The 22,254-nt window shown below is 51.3% G+C and overlaps 1 long non-coding RNA gene across 1 annotated transcript in view; it reads left to right on the forward strand.

The window, feature by feature from the left end:
• Positions 1–14,044: 14,044 nt before the first annotated feature.
• The window catches only part of LOC136015977 (uncharacterized), a 31,773-nt gene continuing 23,563 nt past the window's right edge, over positions 14,045–22,254 (forward strand). The window contains exon 1 of the long non-coding RNA XR_010613417.1: positions 14,045–14,241. This is a non-coding gene — a long non-coding RNA (uncharacterized LOC136015977). The remainder of the gene's footprint in view (positions 14,242–22,254) is intronic.

Here is a 22,254-nt window from a genome sequence, read left to right on the forward strand (position 1 = left end):
AAAAGTGCCTGTTCTGCTAAGACTTGGATCCAATTTTGTCAGTTTGGAAACTGATAGCAACAGAGTTGCCTTGGTATGGAGATGGCCATGGGATGAACCCACTGTACCTGGGGGTTTTGGCGGGTGTCGAGGCTTCCATCGCTTCGGTGGTGGAGCCAACTACATCAAAGGAGCATCTGTACCTCTGTAAGGCATTAACTACATGCAGTCAATGTGTTTGTACCGTATCATGGCTGGATTTCAGCTAAATACAGATTTAATCACAAACTGGGTACAGTCTCTAGATGCTAAGCTTTTCTTTGGGAGCAGGCTGAGAAAACTCTGGAAATGAGGGAATTTCCTCATTTCCAGTGTGTTTTGTTACTGGGAGGTAAAGAAGGACAAGGAAGGAAAGGAAGCAGGATGGGACATGGCATTAAGCAGCAAGGGCTGATGAGTAGAAGCACACAGTAACTGGAGACAACCTCAGGCTGGGTGAAAAGCTGAAACTTGATGTGGACTGAAGATGTTTAAGCTGGATCTTTTTGGCAGTATCCCTGAAACAAGGAGCACTGCACCAAGGGCTCCAGGGAGAAGTCCTAGGTCTTGTTCTTCTTGAAAAGGGGGGTGGTGAAGAGGAGTCCAGATGTGGTGTCCAGGGGGAAGTCTGCGTGGGACAGTACTTGCTGGGACTGTGTTTGCCTTTTATGGGCTTTTTTGGTGAGGAGGGATTGCTGAAGAGGTAGGATTAATGTCATCTGCCTGGAAGCCCTGCCTGTGGGAAGCAGATGGTCCCCAGGTCCTGCCTGGGACCTGGAAGCTGCCTGCAGGCCCAGAGGAGAGGGTGCGTGTCTCCTGTCATACGTCCTGTTCCCCATTGTCCTCTGTCCTTTGGCAGGCCAGGTCAGGGATGCTGCTGGAGGCCAAGGATACACCTTTCATTGAGGGAGAATAGGCAGTGCCAGGGTGGGTTTGGAGGCAGGATCTCGTTGCTTTGCAGCATTCCTGTGCTGAGCTGTGCGCGAGCAGCTGTGCGGGGTGGCTCTGCTTCACAGCCTGGTCTGACCTTCCTGCACCTCCAGTAGTGTGTGCGGTACTTAGGCTAGCAGCCGTGTTTGTGTGTCCATAGGCACTAGGCCATGCTCCAGGGGTGAGTGCTGAACGTGCAGCATGTGAAGTGCTGTGCTCGACTTCGTGTGGGCTCGTGTGTGTACGAGGTTAGCCAGCTCCTTCCCGGCTCAAGCGTTCCTCAGTCCACAGCCTCTTCAGAGGAAATGAGGTGAGTGAGCGCGTCCTCAAATTGTAAAGTAGGGAAACTGAGACATGAGAGGAGTGTGTGGGACTCTGCTGGTATGGGGATGATGGAGACCAGATGGAGTGGAGATCTGCAGATGGATTTATGCATCAGTCATGGTGTTCTGACATGTCCTTGCAGATCAGCCACGGGAAGTCTTTTGTGGCCCTGCAGTGGCTGAGGGATAAAAGGCAGGGCGTTGTGTGTGAGCACTCTGTATCTTGTCTGTTGCAGTGGTGGAAGAGGAGAAAGACGTGTTTGGATAGTGCTGAGCGTGCTCTTTGAAGGAAAACTTGGGTATGCCAAGGCTCATCCTTGGTATTTGCTCCTGCAGCAGGCATCACTTATCAAATGGGAGCTTCAAGCAAATAATAGCTCGATTAGGAATGAGCCTGCTAAAATCCAGGGAAAGAATCTTTTTACTATGCAAGCCAAAACCATGCTAACTGAACTGCAAACAAACTGAAGGGTCTGCTATAATTCTCATTGAGAGAGAGACTCAGCTGTTTTTATTCCCTAAGATGGCTAGAACATCCTGTGACATAAAGCAGGAGGAGAAACGAGCCTTACATGGATTCGTTTCTCCTCTTGAGGGGATCTGCCCTCCAATTCTCAGTGCACCTCGTCGTGATAGTTGATTTGTGTTTTGTTGCCAGCTCACAGGGAGAACAGAACAGAAAGAAACTCTTTCATATGAACATTGCACGCTCTGATGAAGCGCAGCAGTTCATTTTAGGGGAAACAGGCACATAAGCCATGTCAGTTGATGTTACACACAATAACGTGTACTAAAAGGCTCATAGCATTTAATCTGCATTGTTAAAAACAAGTAGGTATGTATGGTGTGCAACTCCACAGGGTGGTGGCAAGTAAGAAAGAGCTGCTAAATGCCTTGCTTTCATGCTCAGTAAGTGCCGTGCTGTACAGGAGCTGGTGAGGATTCTGGCCATGATCTTGTATACTTGAGGTGTACATTCTGCTCCCTCCTCTGCAGCAAGGTGCCGTGGGGCTGCTGCAGGGCTCAGGACAGAGGATGCTGTAGAACCCTGTGGGCAAGCGTTATAAACTGTGCAGCAAGAGGAGATCTTGTCAGTGGGGTGGTGTAAAGTCCTCTTGAGGATGTAGGCTGCTGGGCAGCGGGGTGGAGCAGTCCCTTGGCATCGCCAATGTCCAGTGCCACAGTTAAGATCTTTTGACAGAGCACAGGTTTTGCATTTCAGGTCTAGATGAGCACAGACCATCGTGCCACAGTATGGAATGTACTGGCTGGTGCTGGAGTTCTCGTGAGCTCCATTGTGAAAACTGAGCTAAAAAGACGCTTGTCCCAGGGAGCTTCCCTCCAACCCAGTGGACTGTCACATACAGCTTGCTTGTTCATGATACGCTGCTTCAACAGATGACATCAGTTGTGCTCTTGTCAGGGTGTTCCTTGCTGGGGACTCCTCAGAAGGCAGTGTGTTGGAGGAGAGGGAGGAGGAGGAGAGGGAGGAGGAGATACTTAAAAAACCCCCTTAAGTTAATTTTACTGCTGACAAAGTAAAATGGATTATGAGCTTCACGTTCTTTGGATTTAGGCTCGCACTAAATCAGAGGCAGCATCAAATCAGGCTTGATCAGAAGTGAAGTTTCCCAAGAACGTAACTGGGTAACGTGGAGGCCTCTTGAGTCAAGCCGTGATGCAAGGAGAGGCTGCAGGAGGGCTGCCTCGGCGCTGCTGGCAGGCAGGCAGTGTGCTTCATGGGGAGCGGGTGGAGCTGGGACGCCGCAGGAGCTGGTGTCACCTTCCTGCTGGGGCTGGGTGTGCAGGTAGGGCTGTAAGAGGGCTTACTGGAGAGGCGCTTCCCGGGTGCCTTATCCTGGGAATGAGCGGCTGCGTGCGTCACCAGTGACCTGCCCCGCGCAGCTTTCCCGCATGGCCTCCGGTTTCCCTTCCCCCCGGATGTCCAGAGCTTTGGTCAGAGAGAACCCACGGACCAGCCGGTGTCAGGGGAGGCCAAGGAGGAGCCGCGAGGCTGCGCGTGTCCTGAGGGACAGGAGCTGTGTGGCTGCGTGGCGGCACGAAGGACCCCCCAGCCTGGGCCCGGTATTGCCGTGCACAGGGGCCGGGTTGTGGTGGGGAGGGCGGCTGGAGGTGGGTCAGGACCTGGTGTGGTGGTGGTGAGCAGGGCCAGGGCCGGCCTGAGGGTGTGCTGGTGGGTGGCCGTGGAGGTGAATCAGCCTTAATGTGGAAACTGCCTCCGTGCTGCTGCAGAAAAGTCTTTCACAGGCAAGGTGGTTTCTTGCTAGGGTGGATCTTGAAGGAATCGGTGTTTTTTTCACCTTTATTTAGATCCCATCTACAGGGGATCAACCTGAAGGGGCTCCAGGAACCCTGGAGAGGGGCTTGGGACAAGGGCCTGTAGGGACAGGCCAAGGGGAATGGCTTGAACCTGCCCGAGGGGAGACTGAGCTGAGCTCTTAGGCAGAAGCTCTTCCCTGTGAGGGTGCTGAGGCGCTGGCACAGGGTGCCCAGAGAAGCTGTGGCTGCCCCATCCCTGGCAGTGCTCAAGGCCAGGTTGGACACAGGGGCTTGGAGCAAGCTGCTCCAGTGGAAGGGGTCCCTGCCCGTGGCAGGGGTTGGAGCTGGAGGAGCTTTGAGGTCCCTTCAACCCAAACCAGGCTGGGGTTCTGTGATAGTTCCCCAGTCTTAGGAGCTTCCTGCGATGAGCGACACAGGACCTGGTCACTGCTGAGCCCCTCCTGAAGCCTGTCCTTCCTGCGGGGGGTTATCGGGTGTCCGGCCTCACCGTGTGGTGAAGGAGCACTGCTGGTGATCAGAGAAATGTGAGAAGATTATGGAAAGATAATGAAACTGAAGAGGAGAACGATGAAAAAAGCATCAGTTGCCACCCATGGCTGTGTGCTAAAGTTAAAATCTCCTGGGATTTTGCACCAGCTAACGTGTAACAGCCTGTAAAGTGGAACACTGGTATTGGTGCCTTTGTTTTTATAGCCTCCATCGTAGGGCTGTTTTGTGAAAAGGAACACAGGATTTTTGTTCTATTTTGGTGGAAAGCCCGTGTTTTCCAGGGGAAGCACGAGTTACCTGTCCCTGGCGCGCACCTGACGGAGCTCCTGGTGAGCGGGCTGCGTGCCGGCACGGCGCTGCTGGGCACCGGAGGCTGAGGACCCGAGCGCTGGATTCTCCAAGTGTTTAAATTGGCTGTGGTGGCACAGGGCCAGCCGGCACCAGCTGGGAATTGGCCAGAACAGCTTGTCCAAGGTCACCGCAGGGGCCGCGAGCAGAGCAGTGAGTTAAACCCGGGTCTGCGGAGCCTCTCCGGGTAAATAAAGAATGTGTGGTGCTGCGTGGAGGGTCCTGCTGTTCTTACAAGAGAAAGGGACAGTGTCAACCAAGCCCTTGTTCGGGTGGGGTGTGCAGGACCACCCTTTTGTGCCAGGGTCTGTGGTTAAAACAGAAAGTGTTTTGGTCGCATAGTGTTACTGATTTCCTTAAAATACCTCCGGAAATTCTAGTTTGGAATTTTCCTGGAAAGGTGCCCTCCCTGTCAGTGAGTGAGGGGCTGAGCTGAGCTGAGCTGCGCCATGCTCATTTCACAGGAGGAAGGCTGAGGTGCTGGTACCTGTTTGGGCTTGCGTCTGCCTTTATGTCTGCCCTTTTCAGCAGGTAGGGGAACATTCCCCAGTGGAAGGAGTGAGAGTGCAGCGAGTGCTTGGGACGGGGAGTGCCTTCACATCCTCTGCCTGTAGGGACAGGCTGCCTTGTCAGTGAGCTGCAGAGGAGTCTCTACACACTTCAGTCAAGGCTTAGTACAGACCTTCCCCTTCAGCATGTTTCAAAAGGTTCATATGCTAATGTCACCCTGACCCTCCATTTAAGGGCTAGTGTAAATCCAGCGATAGTGTTCTCTGTTGTTGTCGAGAATGACAGATGTCCTGTTCTTTGAGTCCTTGGTGGTTTTGGGGATTTTCATTAAATTATTTTCAGGAATGGGCATGATGAGTTGTTTCTTCTCTGCTCTGTGTTTCTGAATATTGAGATGGCATCATAGACCACTGTCTTCCTTGTTTCTGTTTTCCCTTTCCTGCTTGTTCAGGCAGAAAAGGAAAGATCAGGACTGACAGGGCTCTTGAGCTGTAGTTATTCATTAAGGTCTGTTTGGTCGGGCTTTCATCGATGGTTTAGCATCATAGAATAGTTTGGGTTGGAAGGGACCTTCAAAGCTCATCTAGTTCAACCCTTTGCAATGAGCAGGGACATCTCCAACTAGATCAGGCTTCTCAGAACCACATCCAGCTTGGCCTGGAATGTTTCCAGAGATGGGGCATCCACCACCTCTGTGGGTAGCCTGTACCAGCGTTTCACCACACTTATAAAAGATTTCTTCCTTATAACTAGACTAAATCTCCCCCCTTTTAGTTTAAACCCATCACCCCTTGTCCTGTGTTTGCAGCACACCTCTGCCACTGCACCCTTTCCCTCTCCCCCCCTTGCTCAAAGGCTCCCTATGTGGAGCAGTTAAGTCGGGTCCATGCTGGACTCATACCACTCTCCAACCCCTTACAGCAGCTGACTTAAGGTGGCTGCTGAGTCCCTGAGGCAGAGCAGAGCCTGTTTCCCACTCAGGCACTGCATCCTTGGGGCATTAGGGAGGTGTTCTGTTGAGCTGTGTGCCTTGGTTCAAGAGCTGACCCAAGTACTCAGCTGTGTTTGACCAGAAGACAAACTCCTGTAGTGTGAGAGCTCCTGGTTTGTATGCTGAGCATACAGGTTAGTTCTGGTGAGGCAGTGAGGTTGCACGAAATGTGACTATTAATGATTATTGTAATTTTGTTCCTGTACATGAGCAGGGCTCTTCAGAGAAGAGCTGAAATTGTGTTTCCAAAATCATGGACTGTTTCCTCCACAAGCTGAAATGTGGGGATTTCCAAGGTGCTTCCTTCTTGTGTCTGGAGATCCTTTTATTTTTCCTTTCCCCCCTTTTTTGCCCCCCTCCAACCCTTGAAAGGTTTTTTGCATGGCCTCACCTTGGTATGGATGTGGAGGGAGAGCAGGAGGGGCCGCATTAGATGCCGGGGCTGCCAGCAGCCGTGCACAGGGCTGCAGAGCCGGGCTCTTGCTGGGGGTTGCCCCGCAGCTCATTGCTTCAGTCACTCTGGTGGTACAGAGCAGCGTCAAACAAGCAGGAAGGCAGCTGTGCTCTCCCTGCCCCGTTCCATGGGTGCTGCAGTGCATGTGTCCTCCTCAGGGCAGCTGGGGCTGGCCCCCATCCGCTAAGGTGAGCTCGGGCGGCGCAGCCCCGTCTGCGCGCAGGGGTGGAGTGGGGCGCGCCGCTGGAGGAGCGGCCGGGGACAACCTGAGGCAGCTCAGTGGTGACACCTGTTGACTGGGAAGATGCTGTGCCAGCCATCTGCGGGCGGCAGGGAAGGCGAGGTGCGGGGGGCGAGAGCCTTGCGGAATAGAGGAGGCAGTGTCTGGTGCTGCGCTTGCATTAGAGGAGCCTGGCGTGGGAGGGAACCTGCAGTAGGACACCTCTTACTTCTTCCAGACAGGCAAATCTGGCAGTTCTACTGGGGCAGTTTAAAATGTGCCTCCAGCTGTGGGATTCCCAGCGCTGGTGGGCTTGGTCCCGCTTTTCCTCATTACCAGGCTTAGTTCTAGGTGTGTTTACTGACTTCTAATAAATATAAGAAAGAGGTGTCCTGGGGCTTCCGTATACATTTGTCTGTAATTAAGGTAGGATTAATTGCTCAAAATTGTTTTTGAGGGCCTGTTATGAGATCAGCAGATAGGAGCATGGGATAAAGTACATAATGAATACATTACATTATAAATAATGGACACAGACAGTGCAAAGGCATCTCTGAAAGGTAATAGCTCTTTCAATATTTAATTAAGCAGGTTCCGTAGGGAAAAGACTCGATGTCACTAAGGTAATTTTCAGCCTGGCTTAGTGACGCATGGATCAGTCAGAATGAAGGCAGAAGCCTGCACGCAGCTGGGACTCTTGGTAGGCACAGTTCATGGTAATCACAGGGATGTTTTGTTGGCTGGAGAGCTAGTGAGGAGGGATGATGTTGAGGGTTGATAGAGAGGATAGCACCTGGAAGATTGGTTGGAACTAGTGCTTTGCTTCTTTCCTTGAGCTGGAGCTGCTGGTCTAGCAGCATACAAGCCTTGTGCTTCTGCCTGCTTTGTAGAAGAAGCAGGCTTCCCATGAGGAGCATGATGGATGGTTCTCTCCTGCTCTTACAGCCTATTTGCCTGTGGCTAGCTGCTTGTGGCAGCCCCAGACCAGCTGGCTAGTGGCAGAGAACAGGGTTGAGTGAAGGAGCTAAAACCTCTAAGATGCTGTGTGAGTTGTGAGCCTTCATAGCCTCTTGAGCTCCTTGTGGTGGTTCCTTCTGTGGCTCTTGCTACCCAGTCTTAATGTGAGCCCCACACAGCAGGAACGAAGGAGATGTGTTAGTGCAGGTAGGTCAGTTTTGTAGGGAAAACGCACAGCATCACTTATGAGGCCAACAGCTGCCATCAACATAGAATCAGAGTCACAAACTGATTTGGTTGGGAAGAGACCTTAAAGCTCCTCCAGCTCCAACCCCTGCCACAGGCAGGGACCCTTCCACTGGAGCAGCTTGCTCCAAGCCCCTGTGTCCAACCTGGCCTTGAGCACTGCCAGGGATGGGGCAGCCACAGCTTCTCTGGGCACCCTGTGCCAGCGCCTCAGCACCCTCACAGGGAAGAGCTTCTGCCTAAGAGCTCATCTCAGCCTCCCCTCTGTCAGTTCTTATCTGTGATGGAAGTTGAGTCTCACAGGTTTTCTGAATGGAAAAAGGACAAGTGTTGCCCATCTGCAAGGTCTGGCTTCCCACCCATGTCCCCAGCTGCTCATTTTCCATTTCCCATCTCCTCCGTGCTCTCGTTTCATTATGTATTCTGCCCCATTCTCACAGCAGCTCCACTGCAATTTCACCCATGCCAGGGTAGTATATGGTTAAATGAGATGCTTTAGTGCAAGGTGGGGAGATGTGGGAAGGCTGCAATGCCCAGGCTGCCCTCCGGCATGTCTCCCAGGTCTCTTGGTGAGGCTCCCTGCTTTGTATTTCCCTGTTGGCTGTAAGGGAGCCTTCCTGAATTTCATAGCACATGAAGGGTGCTTTTAGGGCAACAAAATCCATCTTCAGTGTTGTGCAGCGGAGCTGAATATCAGAGCAGATGTATCCTCTGGGGCCGAGACCTTGTCTCTGTGCTGCGAAGTGCCTGTGTATGTTTCCAGAACTATGGAAGCAGTAAATAATAACCATTAAACAAATATCAGTTACAGATTTATGCAGTGTTGTTGCAAGGAAACACAAGAGGAAAAGAGTTGTAGGGCAAAGGGAAGGGGGAAGTAGTCTTTTTAACTTGAAAACCATGTTTGTGTTGAAACTGGACACAAAAAAGCTCCCTTTTCCCTGTTGCTTGTTTATTTTTTGCAAGATTCATTTCTTGTCCTTTATCTTTTGTGGAGAAGAGCATAAAAAACCCTCCTCTGTTCTTTTGTGGTAGCCCCCCCATGATCAGAGTGTTCTGGTGTTCAGGCACCAGACTGGGAGCCAGGGCTTGTGACAGTCTCTTTTTCTTCTTCCTTTCTTTCTTTCTTGAAAAGGGTGGCTTATTTTTAGTGCTTGCAAGACCCAGCTCACTGGAGGGCCACAGCAGGCCTGTTCCACCCGCCAGCCATGGGAGCGTCACGTTCAGTGAGGGAGCAGGATCTGCTCCTGCTCCTTGTGCCTTTCTCTGCTCTGTTTCTGTTGTTCCATCCCTTTTGGCAGCCCCAGGACTGTGTCCTTCAAGAGTCAGCTCCAGGCTTTTCCCTGAGCTGGAGGAGCAATGAGGAGCCCGATGGGCACCGGGGCTGGGCCAGGGCCCCTGCCGAGGCTGCTGCCCTCCGATACCTCCCTGGGAGATGCTGCTTTGGGATGCAGGGTCCTCTCTGCTGGGGCGTCCCTCCAGACACAGACATGGCCCTTGGCTTGCAGGGTGGCTCGCTGCTGAGTGTGCAGCAGAGCTGCAAGGGTGACATTTCTTGTAGTCTGTAGGGTTCTGTAAAGGATTTGCAAAGATTTCCTGGAGAATTCTCCTGGTGTAAAGTCATGGTTTCTTTTCTCTTTTTGAGGGGTGGGGGAGGAAGAGCTGTTCTATTTCTTTTCCCAACATGTCTCTATGGTATTTTGAAACTACGTTTAATTCTGCAGAATTGTATTCAGCTAAAAGTGCAAAAGAGGACAAACTAAACCAAAATAAGATACTTTATTCCAGGTCGACTAAAACATTTACTCTGACTCCAGCCATCCTTCTTCCTGCTGTGTCGGCTCCGAGTTAGGAGAGAAAGACATAACTGGGAGGAAAGGGGCACTGCCAAAACAAAAACACTCCCATCAAACCAAGTATTAGCCTCTGTCGCGTGGGTTTGGAAACAGCTCATTTTTCACTGCTCTTTAGAAGGTAAGTATCTCCATCAGAGAGTTGTGCTACTGCAGCGCATCACCCAAGCCTTCCAAGAACCAGGGTGCTGTTTGGTGGCAGTGAGGATCTCAATTACTGCTTTTTCAGCCATGTGAAGTCTTGATTTCCAGGTTGAAGCCGCCACGGGATCTTGGAACTGTGTAGAGATATCGTGGTTTAAGCCCATCTGGCAATCCAGAACCATGCAGCTGCTCACTCACTCCTTCCCCTTCCACCCCCCCACTCCCGTAGGGATGGGGAGGAGAACTGAAAGAATGTAACTCCCATGGGTTGAGATAAGAGCAGTCCAGTAACTAAGGTATAACACAAACCACTGCTGCTACCACCGATAATAATAATGATACGGGAAATAACAAGGGGAGATAATACAACCGCTCACCACCCACTGACCGATACCCAGCCTGACCGAGCAGTGGTCTCACCCTTCCGGATAGCTGCCCCCAGTTTCTATACTGGGCATGACGTGCTGTGGTATGGAATGCCTCTTTGGCTAGTTTGGGTGAGGTGTCTTGTCTCTGCTTCTGCCCGGCTTCCCCTCCTCCCTGGCAGAGCATGAGGCTCAGAAAGTCCTTGGTCAGAGTGAACATTACTGAGCAACAACTAAAACCGTCAGTGTTATCAGCGCTGTTCCCAGGCTGAAAGTCAAAAACACAGCACTGCACTAAGAAGGAGAAAAATGACTGCTACTGCTGAACCCAGGACAAGAAAGTAGCACTGTTATGGATGAGAAGTCAGCTTTAGGTTATTCTCGGTTCAGAGTTGCTAATTTTTTCCTTGCTGTCTACCATGAGAAAAGAAAACCATGATGTGTGAGTTTGATACAGCAGCCTGGGCTGATTTGGGCAGCCGTCCATAGCCCACTCTTACTACTGCAATTCTTGCCCTTTTTGCCTTCCCCTCACCTCCCCTCTGAAGTCAGAGGGACCTTTCCTGTTGATTTTACTGTGCCATCCAAAGCCCATCTTCTGGACAGTAGCTCAGGGAGATTTTTGACCAACGTTTTGGACAGCTGGCAGCTGGGAGGGTTGGTGAATTGAGTTGAGGAGGTTGCTGACAGGAGAAAAGGGAGCTCGGAGAGAATTTTGATGAGATGCAGAACAGGGAAAGAGCGGGGAACTTTGGAGTTCTGAATGCACTTTGGGTTTGCCCAACATCCATCGCAGGGGGAAGGGCAGGGAGCATGGCTGGGAGGGGGTGCTTGGGAAGGAGCTTGAGTCAGGGAGAGGAGCTGCCCTGAATACACGTTAGGGAGGGCTATTTATTGCCCATCTTCTTTTTGTGCCTCTGAAAACTTCCTGTATTTATTAGGGAGGAGAAAAAAGTGCTGACATCTACTGCAGGGCAGTGCAAAGGAAGCTGCTTTGTTATACCCCTGAAATCCACCTCTGTAGCAGACACAGATGCAATGGGAGACAAAACCAGACTTAGCTGGGCAGTATTAGGAGATTGTCTCATTCCTGGAACATCACAGGGCAGAAGAAACGGGCACCAGCTCTGTCAGGAGAGGTGCAGGGTGCCAGGGCGCAGTGGAAATCACACCTGGCAGGAAGCAGAGAAAACTTCGACAGCGTCCAGACCTTCCATTTGTAACTGGTGACATGTTAATGGCGTGAGAGTGCCAGTGAAGAGACCCCTGAGAAATGGGGGCAGGGAATCAGGTTAAAAATACCGAGTGCTGTTGTGTAGATCAGTGGGGAACCGTCGCCTTGAGTGTCGTGTGTGTTGTAAGCAGGGCAATAGGGGAATGACCAAGGAAAGAAGAGGAAAATTCCTAGAGGCATGTGAAGATTGTAATAAGAAGAAAAGTACTGTTTAGTTGAGAGCTGGATCCCAGGAGGCATGATAGGGAGATCTAAAAATGGTATTTTTACCAGGTGCTAAGCTGTTTCTTTCGCACTTCTGTGTAGAGCATGAAGTGAATGCTCAGTGTAATGGTCAAGGTGGCAGGAATAATTAAGAAAACATGAAATTCTGTACAAACGGGCAGTGAAGAGTCCGGGAACCCGGGAGCAGTCACATCTCCCATGGCAAGTTTTGGCACAAGACAGCGAACAGGAAATTTTACCTTCACTTAACCAAGCCTAACCCCAGCACTGTTCATGATGGTGGAGGCGCGTACACAGAAATCCATGGCTCGCATGGAGTCTGAGCATTAGAGATGAGTTACACCTTCTGCCGGGTCTGAGGTGGAGGCATTTTACTGACCCGGAGAGCTAGCAGACCCAAAGAGCTAGCTTTTGAGTGATCAGGTGTTTCCTGAACCCCCTCCTGTTTATCTGTAAATAAAAGCCTTTGTCAAAATGCCAGTTCTATAAGAATATAGGATGTCACAGAGCTCATAAATGTACAGAAATCAATGTTCTTCCATGCTCTCATGTTCTTGAAAGAGACTGTTTCATCTCATTCCTGCTCTGCTTTCCTTGAGGAAAAAATGCTGTTGCTTTTGGCTTTACCCATGCCCTTTGGGAAGGTAAAATGGGATGCGTGCCATCTGTGTAAAGTTACTTAAAATCCATTCTGGGAAGACTTCTCAGGTTTTGAAGCAAGTGAGAGAGGTGAAGCATGCTCCAGGTTAAGGCACCTTCCCAGTGCCTGGCTGAGCTGCTCATACTCAGCACCCTTGGTAACGGGGTGCGTGATCACTGTGGTGCGGTCCAGGGTTGGCACAGAGATGAAGTGCTGCAGCACGTTGTTCCTTCGCCCCTTAAGGCCCTTCTCGTGCAGTGAGCCCGAGTCCTCACCGTTCTGCAGCAGGGATGAGGCTACTGCTGCTTTGGGGAGAAAAAGGGAAGTGCTCTGTTGGCATTTAGCTGCTGAGCACAAGGGATGGCCTAAGTACCTTAAACAGAAAAACTCGGTTTGCGTCATGCAGCGTCTAGGTTTCAGCCTGTCCTCCCCACTACGGCACTGCTGTGGTGTGTTTAGTTACTGCATCTGCCTCCTGCTAAGAATCATACAAATGTGTAGAGAGAAGCAGGTCCTGTGCAGAGCTGAGGCAGATGGAGAGTGAAATCCATGACAGAGACACGGAGCATGTGGTTGAGGTCACAGGGAATTTGTGGCAGAGTGGGGATTAAACTTCCATCTCTTAAATCATTACCTCATGTTCTGGCTGCAGGCTGCAGTTTGTGTGTCGCTTATCTTTGACTTGTGCAGCCAGGAGGGGAGTTTTCAAAGTATTTATGTTCTGGGCCTCTCACTCCAAGAGAGACATGGAGGTGCTGGAGCGGGGCCCGAGAAGGGCACTGGAGCTGGAGCAGGGCCTGGAGCCCAAGTGTGATGGGGAACGGCTGAGGGACCTGGGGGGTTCAGATGGAGAAGAGAAGGCTCAGGGGGACCTGATGGCTCCCTACAAGTGCCTGACAGGAGGATGGAGCCAGGAGGGGCTGGGCTCTGCTCCCAAGGAACAAGGGATGGGGCAAGAGGAACCGGCCTCAAGCTGCCCCAGGGCAGGTTTAGATGGAGCTGAGGAACAATTCCTGCCCCAGAGGGTGCTCAGGCATTGGAACAGGCTGCCCAGGGCAGGGCTGCAGGCACCGGCCCTGCAAGGGTTCACAGCCTGTGGAGACGAGGCCTCAGTGCCATGGGGCAGGGGTGGCCTTGGCAGTGCTGGGAGCGGTTGGACTGGATGAGCTGAAAGGGCTTTTCCAACCTGGCTGATTCCGTGATTCTGTGATCTCTTGCAAAGATACTTTTCCATCCCCCAAGCTTTGCTGCACAAAGTGACACAGGTGATGAAGGTCAGAGCTGTGGGTGATGCCCAGCATCCCCAAATGCAAAGGTTCATGGGGTGCCCATGGGTGCCAGCACTGCAAGGGGTGCTCTGGGCAGGGGGAATGGCTTGAACGTGCCCGAGGGGAGACTGAGATGAGCTCTTAGGCAGAAGCTCTTCCTGTGAGGGTGCTGAGGCGCTGGCACAGGGTGCCCAGAGAAGCTGTGGCTGCCCCATCCCTGGCAGTGCTCAAGGCCAGGTTGGACACAGGGGCTTGGAGCAAGCTGCTCCAGTGGAAGGGGTCCCTGCCCGTGGCAGGGGTTGGAGCTGGAGGAGCTTTGAGGTCCCTTCAACACAAACCACTGTGATTCTAGGAAAGCTCTTCCTGACCTTAAAGTTTTCTTTGCCTTCAGGGTGGGAGCCGAGGAAGGCTCAAGCAGAACAGGTGTGGGAATGGCCCTTTCAGGTGGTCGGTAGCTTTTCAGAGTTAAAATAACCCCCAAATCACCTGTTTTACTGCTCCCCATGTGGTGCTGTTGTTGACCTTCAGAGCATGCTCTGCCTGGGCTGAGTTTGCAGCGCTGCTCCCAGGTGTTCTCATGAGGGTTCGTGATGACCGGGAGGGGCAGAAGCTTCTTGAGGCCCTTGGTGGCTTCTGTGCTCTTTGCTGGGGGAGTGCTGGTGACGGTTTGTTTGGAGGTGCGTGGCACCGGTGCCTGGCTCGGTGGGAGCACTGGAACTGAGAAGGTGAGTGCATGGGAGCGCGGAGGCTGCGTTGTTCCAGAGGTGCGCCTGGTCTTTTGCCTTACTGAGAGTGCATGTGAGGGAAGACGGGTACAGGGGCAGTGCTTTCATGGAATCACTGATTTGGAAGGGACCTTAAAGCTCATCCAGTTCCAACCCCCTGCCATGGGCAGGGACACCTTCCGCTGGGCCAGCTTGGAACTGGATGAGCTTTAAAGTCCCTTTCAATCCGAACCATTCTGTGATTTGCAGAAGTGGTGAGGATGGGAGGTCTGTGGGCGTTGGTGAGGTGATGCTGAGCACCGAGGTGTCCTGGTGCTCTGGTGCCTTGAGCAATGCTGCAGTTAGTTCAGGTGAGTCATGCCCACCATTAAGACACTCCTGCAGTGCCTGGTTACACGGGGACCCTGAGGTCTCCTCTGTTATTACTGTTGCCGGTCTCTCCCTTAGCTGTGCCTTTGCCTTGTCAGCGACTCTCGCAGCACACAAAGGCAGGGCTGGCACTGTGCAGTGGAAGGTGCTGGTCCCTGGTTCTGGAGCACATCCCATGATGCTGCTCTCAGGCATCGGGTGTTCTTCCCAAGCAAGCTGTGCCTCTGCCCTGCGCCTCCAGCTCCTGCTGTGTCCAGTTAGGTTTGGAGGCCTTTGGAGGCCTGTTTATTAAGGCTCTGGCCATTGTGCCCTGCTCATGTTATGCAGATATTACCAGCAGTGGTGGGTCTTCTTCCCAGCCCTTCTGCACCTTCCCATGCAGGTCGGCATATGTGGAAATACGGCTTTGAAATCAACTGTGAGGAACAGGCTGCTCTTCAAAGCTGGGTGCTGGGTTTCTGGGGTTTTTGTTTGTTTTCTTTTTAATCCCCCCCCCCGCCCCGAGGATGCTCTATTTATGGTCTTTGCTGCTGCTGATTTTGAAAGGAAAGCATCTCCCAAACCAGTCTACAAAGAAAGACAATCAATTATGAGCTGCTTATGCAATCCTGAGCTCAGATTGTGCTGTGACAACCTGCAGGAGATCTGATAAAGCCGTGAGCAGGGGCTGCCTGGGCACACACTTGAAGGGCAACTTGAGCAATGCTGTGGTTAATTCAGCTGAGTCCTGCTCTATGGAGAGGATTCCCCCGGTCTGTCTTGAGGTAACCACACTGCTACTCCCCTCCTCTGCTGCTCTCTTAACAGGGTGACTGTGCTTGGCTGTTACAGCTTTTTTCTTTTCCAGGAATACTTCCCTTTTGTATTCAGTGGAGGAGAATTTCAGGGAGAGGGAGATGATTCAGTGAGCTGAAAGGGGAGTGTGTAAAACTGGCCCTCTAAAACTGCTACCATCAAAACAATGGATAGAAGGAACCAATGAGAGGAAGGAGGGCAGGCATGTTCCAGCAGAGCTGTGCTGGCTTTGGCGTTGGCCAGCAGGATCCAACAGTCTGCATGGAAAGTCCTTCACTGTCCGTGAGAGCTGAGGGCTCCGCCAGCTCTGCGCAGTCCCTGGCAGCGATGCATCATGCTTGTGGGAGGCCATGGTGATAGATCGGGCCCTTTGGCTGGCCCTGTCAGCTCTGCACTGCACCAGCTTGCTGCTCACCAGCACATGGCGTCTTCACTGCTCTTCAGCATTATGGGGCCACATCCTCCACTGTTGTAAATCAGTTCTTGCACCAGAGCTCAAGGAGTTATCCCAGTTTCCCCCAGCTGAGCATCATGCCGGTGTAGTTTTTAGTACCCTCCCCCCATTAATTTAAACTTGTCCCCTGACTCAGCCCCATCCTAGATGAGAAGGGCTGCGATACACTCATGTCGAGGTACCACCATACACCAGCCCGATGCAGGAGAGCTTTCCATGACCTTTCCTTAGCAAACCTAAAGACCCCGATTCACCCACTTGTCTTCCTCTTAACATTTTGTTGTTGTTGTTGTTATTTTCCACTAATTATGGGGTAATGGATGATTTTGGAGGCTTTGATGAAATTACCTCATTGCTTCGTGGCCAGGCCCAGGGCAGGGGGATTGGAACTGGATGATCTTAAGGTCCTTTCCAACCCAAACCATTCTATGACTCTATGAAGTGTCCTGATTTCAGTGATGGGGACATGGGGGTATTTGGTTTTTAATCAGCAGCCTGGAGAGAAAGATGCTGCTAAGTTTCTTTCCCTCAAGTGGTGAGATACACTTGGAGGAGAGGCTATGCGTATGCATTAAATGCTCAGCCTCCTGCTTAGTGTGAGCTTGCTGTATTGCTTGCTGCATGCTTGGATAGTACAGCGTGTAGGGCAGGGGCTGCTTGGGTGTAGTGCCGTGCATAGTGGTGTCCCCTCCAGTCTACAGCCGCTCAGTGCTACTGGGCCAGCAGTAAGGACCAGTTCAAACTGGCAGTTGTACTCCTTTATAGCACAATAAAAAGATCTAAAAGGGTCTTCATCTGTGTAGTTGTGTTAAGTAAACCTGTATGGAAATAGTCTTTGATGGGAAGCCATGTGGCTGAGTGCAAGGCAGGTGAAATCACAGAGTGGTTTGTGTTGGAATGGACCTTAAAGCTCCTCCAGCTCCAGCCCCTGCCACGGGCAGGGACCCCTTCCACTGGAGCAGGTTGCTCCAAGCCCCTGTGTCCAACCTGGCCTTGAGCACTGCCAGGGATGGGGCAGCCACAGCTTCTCTGGGCACCCTGTGCCAGCGCCTCAGCATCCTCACAGGGAAGAGCTTCAGTCTGCCCTCTGTCAGCTTTTCTCACCTAACCTCTATCACGTCTTATGGAGGTGAATTGGGGTGGTTTTGTCACATTCAGCTATCAAAGTCATGCTGGACCCTGAGCTCTGCACCAGGTTTCTTTGTTTCCTGTTAGGAATTGGGTGTCTGCTCTGAGGCCCTGCCGTGTTTTGGGCTCGTTGGGATTCCTGTGCCCTGATGCTGGAAATAAATATGCTTGTCTGCAATTGGTGTGCTGTCGGGGCGCATAGGGATGTTGTATCCCATCATAAAGTAGGAATCTTCTTGCTGAGAAGTGCAGATAGGTGTGTTGAGCTGTGTTTCTGCAGTGCTGGAAGTTGTAAACTTCAGGCAGAGCCTTCTGGAATAGCGTAAGGAGCTCTCGAGTTCGCGCGTGGGGATCTGGGCCGCACGCAGTGTTTGCAGGAGTTCTGAGCGGTTTGGTCAGTTCTTCATTCCGCTCGGCTTCGTTTTCGTGATTGTGGGTAGAAGAGCTCAGCTCTTGCTGGAGAGCCTGTTCCTGGCAAACTGCCACCCCGCTCGGCCGGGGCAGGAGCACACACACCGATGTGCTCCCTGTCGCCTTAAGAGAGGCACAGCCCGTGGAAACGCACCGTTTGCTTTGCCTTATTGTACTGTGAACTGCAGTGCAGGCACGGGGGCAGGGAAGAATGACTCCTGTGCTCATTGTCCGTGGGAATGTCTCTGGGAAGAAGCACAAATAAGCTCTCCGTAACCTGGGTTCTCAGTCTGTAATGCGAAACTGGTGCTGGGTAACTGGAGTTGTGGAAAATACCTTGTGGTTTTTTTAGTGCTTGAAAAACATAATTCATCCGCTTTGAAATATGCCATGCTCCAGAACTGTGGAAAAACTGCCTATTGTAGCAAAGTTTTTAAAGATGTCATGGTATTACTTTATTATAAAGCCAGCAGCTAAGACATTAATAAGAAAAATGTCCAATTTGTACACTGGCCTGAACCAAATGACAGTGTAGCTAATGCAAGATGTTTAATAGTCTTTGCCTCTGCTGAGAAAATGACAGAAATGTCTTTGGCATGCTTCCCATTAAAAATCATCCAGTTCTGAATAACTGCAAAAAGAAAGAAAGCCATTTACTTTCTTCTTGCAACCTTTCCTATTTCTCCTTGGAAAGAAGAGTTTTGCTCATTCCTTGCTGTTCTTGTAGGATATTGGAATTTTGTTCTACATTTTGTTTCCTGTGATTTTAGTGTATATTGAAATCAAGGGATGGGGCCCTCCTTTAGTGACACCAGGGCCTAGGCCCTGCAGCCTTTGGCAGCTGATGTGGAGCTTCAAGTCAGCGTTAAGCTCTGCCTTGGAACAGGTGAGTAAAGGGTTGCACAATCAGACCTGAGGAGCCAAAAGCACATGTTGCAAAAATTTGTTCTCAAAGAAAACTTGTGATCATTGCATCTGCCTTTTTGAAGCTGTCCCGAGGAGGTGATTGTGTAATATTTGTAGGTCAGAATATACTTGTGTGTTTTGCACAAGTGAGCCGGAGGTGCTGGTGCTCCTGCTGTGGTTTTGTGGCAACCCAAGGGGGGACCTCACCAGTGCAGGTGGGAATCACAGAATGGTTTGGGTTGGAAAGGACCTCAAAGCTCCTCCAGCTCCAACCCCTGCCACGGGCAGGGACCCCTTCCACTGGAGCAGCTTGCTCCAAGCCCCTGTGTCCAGCCTGGCCTTGAGCACTGCCAGGGATGGGGCAGCCGCAGCTTCCTTGGGCAGCCTGTGCCAGTGTCTCACGGCTGGCATGGGAAGGTGCTGTGGAAGCTGGGTCTGGCTATGGTGTTGGTGGCATGCTGTCATCCTGGTCGTCATGAGATGCTATGGCTGAGGTGATGTCCCTGGTGCTGCTTCACTTCTTGGTGGTGGTGATTCTGCCTTGTGCCAGCAGCTGGAGCCGGGAGAGATGCTGCCAGCTCAGAAGGATGGTGCCTGCTGCATCCACCAGATGGTAAGGTCTGTGCTGTATGCACGTGTGAAGAGTTAAACCACAGCTGGCACCAGTTCTTCTGGCACTGAGTCTGCCAGCACACAGATCCAGGTTCCTGCGAGGCTGATGGGTGTGCAGCCTATGCCCCGGGGCCAGGCATTGAGCTGCCTGTGGCCCCCCGGTACTTGTCATAAAATGTCCTTGTTAGCAAGGTTAGGATCTTGATGTGTCCCTGTTTTCATGGGGAAATCCTTGGAAGGCCAGACCTTTGCAAAAGCATCTCCCTGTTTCTGTAACTTTTGTTTTCTATAGCTCTGTCAAGCCAAGTGTGTTTCAGAGAGGAGACACCAAAGGCAGGACTTGGGGGTCAGCAGATTGCGAGTCTTGCTGTGGAGTAATCAACCCTGCTTGAACCTGGAGGTACTAGAGGAGAGCTTTTAACGGTGCAAGTCACAGCCACATCCCAACAAGTTCACCCATGGACCAGCTCTGCTGCTATTTACGCTGATTTGTGTGAATGCCAAGTGTAGCCTTTATAAACATTTTTAATGCCAAATTAAGCTTTCCGCCTTCCAAAGTCACCTCAGATGACTCTCTTGTTCTCTACCTCTCGCTTGGAGAGGTTTGCCCTCTGGGAGGGAGAGGCGTTATGGTTGGGGCAGCAGGAGGGTCTGTGCAGAACCTGTGAGTGCTGCAGCCCTTGCAGGTTCTCCTCCTGCCTTCTCTGTGTGCCGTGGTGCAGCAGTGGGTGCTTGGGGACGAATCTGCTTTGGAAAGAGCTCGTGTGTGGAACTGAACTGCTCAGCTTGGGTTTACCGGAGTGTTTATTATTATGGGAGATGCCTGATGTTGCACTATTGCATGTGCTCCTCCTGAGAAAATGCTGTTTGCGTATGTTTAGCTTGCAGTGTAGGCTCTTGCCCCTGCTCACAGACTAAACAGACAGCATTCTCTAAAGTTTGTAAAGCATCACAAGTGCAAAGTCCTTGAAGCTTCGCATACCCCTACTTAGTTTACTGAGTTAAACACTTTCTGCTTAGAAAAGAGGGGTGCTTGAGGCTGCTGGCGCAGCTGTGGATGTTCCTCAGACAGCACACACCTGCCTGCCTTGGGAGCATTGCTGCCCTCGGAGTGTGATGCAAGTTTCCAGGCAGGCCCTTTCCAGGCATTGCCTCCCCATTGGTGGAGTGACAGGAGAGCTGCCACGGGCAAGACAGAGGGGTCTCAGGCTGGCCACCTCTCTCAATGGAATCAGTCAGAAAATCTAACGAAAGGGTTCGGAACTGCAAAGAACCTTTTCCTTTATCCTTTATCTGAGACATTGCCTCCAGATCTCAGTTTTCCACTGCTCTTTGCTTGTGGTCCGTCTCCAAAGTGCTGGTCAAAACGGGGAATAGCTCAGATTTAAAGGTGGTTTTGCAGCATCAGGCATTGGGTGCAGACTCCAGCTTCCGTGGACCCCTGGTGCTGCGAATTAATTCCCTGCATGGAGTAGAGCTGGTTATTTCCAATTGTCCTCAAGGTTCCATAGATGTTGGACAGACAGTTGCGTATTCTCAGTGGGCAGGACAGCCAGGCCCTGCCACAACACAGGAGACAGTCCATGGGCAGTACCAGTGATAGGCACGTGAAGAGCAGCTTCAGTAGCAAAGTCCTTGTGAAGAGAACCCATGTTCTGCTTGGTGGAAAAGAGGGATGGGTGCATGGAAGTCTCTCTCAAGTGCTGTTTGTTATTGGATGTGCTCAGGGTCTCTGCTGTGAGAGAGCTGATTTGGGCTGCGTGCCTGCCTCAGGCAGATGCGAGAGAGGGATTTTTATTTTTCCTCCTTGAATCTCAGCCTACATAGGATGCACAGGATTGACACATGAGCACACGCGTTCAGCTCGTGAGGCAGACATGGCATATCCAAGGCTGACGAGCCTTGTGCCAAGAACATCATGGAAATCAGCCAGCTGCTTTTGTTGACATTGCTAAAATAGTTTCACTTCACAGCACCAAGGCAAAGCTGAAGTGGGGAGTAAAGCAAAGAGCCAGGAGTGATGAGGCAAAGTGGCGCGTTACCTTTTGTGGGGTTACTTGCTCTGTACTTGCACTCGAAACCAGCCTGTGCACTGAGCCTGGGTCATGAAGCAGCTCCAGTGTGATGTGCTGAGCTGCTCCCTGAGCACTGGGGTTGGTGTGGTGTGTCTTCACATCTGTCATGTACAAACTGGGTTTGGAGCCCAGTGAGTTGACTCTCTGGTGTGTTTCTTGCCCAGCTATTGCTGCCTGCACTTGCTTCTCAATATTCACTTTTAAGTTCCTTGTGGCTTCTCAGCAGCAAAGTCCTGGTGCTAGCCACTTTCATCCTTCACTGGAGTCCAAGATGTGCTGCGTCAGACTCCTTATTTGGCTACTCTTTGCTCCATCCTTGCCTTCCAGATGGTGATTCTTGTTTCACTGGGTTGATGGCCTGGGAATAGAGTTTTGGGGGGTTTCTTGGTATTCTCAACCAATCGTGTAGCACTGAAGCTTCAATAGCGTACAGCTGGTTTGCAGTCAGGTCTGGGGCTTGCTGGCAAAGAAACTGGTGAGCAAAAGTCATATGGCTGATGTTGGGAAGCCGAGAGGTCAGTCAGTGTACAAACAAGCTTGTTAGGAGGACAGGACATGGTGAAGAGCACACTTAACCCGCCGGGTCTGAAGCAGTTGACTCCTGGTTTATCCCTTTTCAGTGTTATATCAGGTACTTGTCCCTGATGTTTACAGATGTTTCTTAATGGGTGGGAGTAGGGAGAGCTCCTGCAGTGACTTGGAGGCACTCTCCGACTTCGTTGGGTTTGTGTTGGGTGGGATAATGGTGTGGTTGGGCTTAGGAAGAGCCATTTTGTGAATGCCAGACGTTTGTGTCCAGTGCTGTATTTCTGAGGCCTCCTTCAGAAGCAGGTTGGATTGCAAGCCTAAACAGAAATGTCTTAAATGTTGTATAAGCCTGTGCAAAATTCAGCAGCATTTTGCTGATGCTTAAGAGCAGTGAAACGCTACAGAAGTGCTAAGTTGAGGTGGTTTTGCTGTGTGTGGTGGTTTGTAGGGTTTTTGTTTTCTGTTTTATTTTGGTTTTTATCCAAAACAGCAGTGGTTCTCCAGTGTTAAACTGACTGAAGCTTACAACTTCTTGTGAAACCACAGATGCTCTTCTAGTATGAAACTGTAAAGTTGTGGCGGAATCAACCCGACTTCTAATGTTTCTGGGGCTAACTGGGATGTGGAGCTAATGGTAGCACGCCTTTCTAGAGGGATTAGAAACAGTGCTGTTTTTAACCCAAGGGATATGGGGTTTGAAATGCAAATGTTTTGGCTGCTTTCCCTGTGCAGTCT

Source organism: Lathamus discolor, chromosome 5 (genome assembly GCF_037157495.1).
Source record: "Lathamus discolor isolate bLatDis1 chromosome 5, bLatDis1.hap1, whole genome shotgun sequence".
Taxonomy (NCBI): Eukaryota; Metazoa; Chordata; class Aves; order Psittaciformes; family Psittacidae; genus Lathamus; species Lathamus discolor.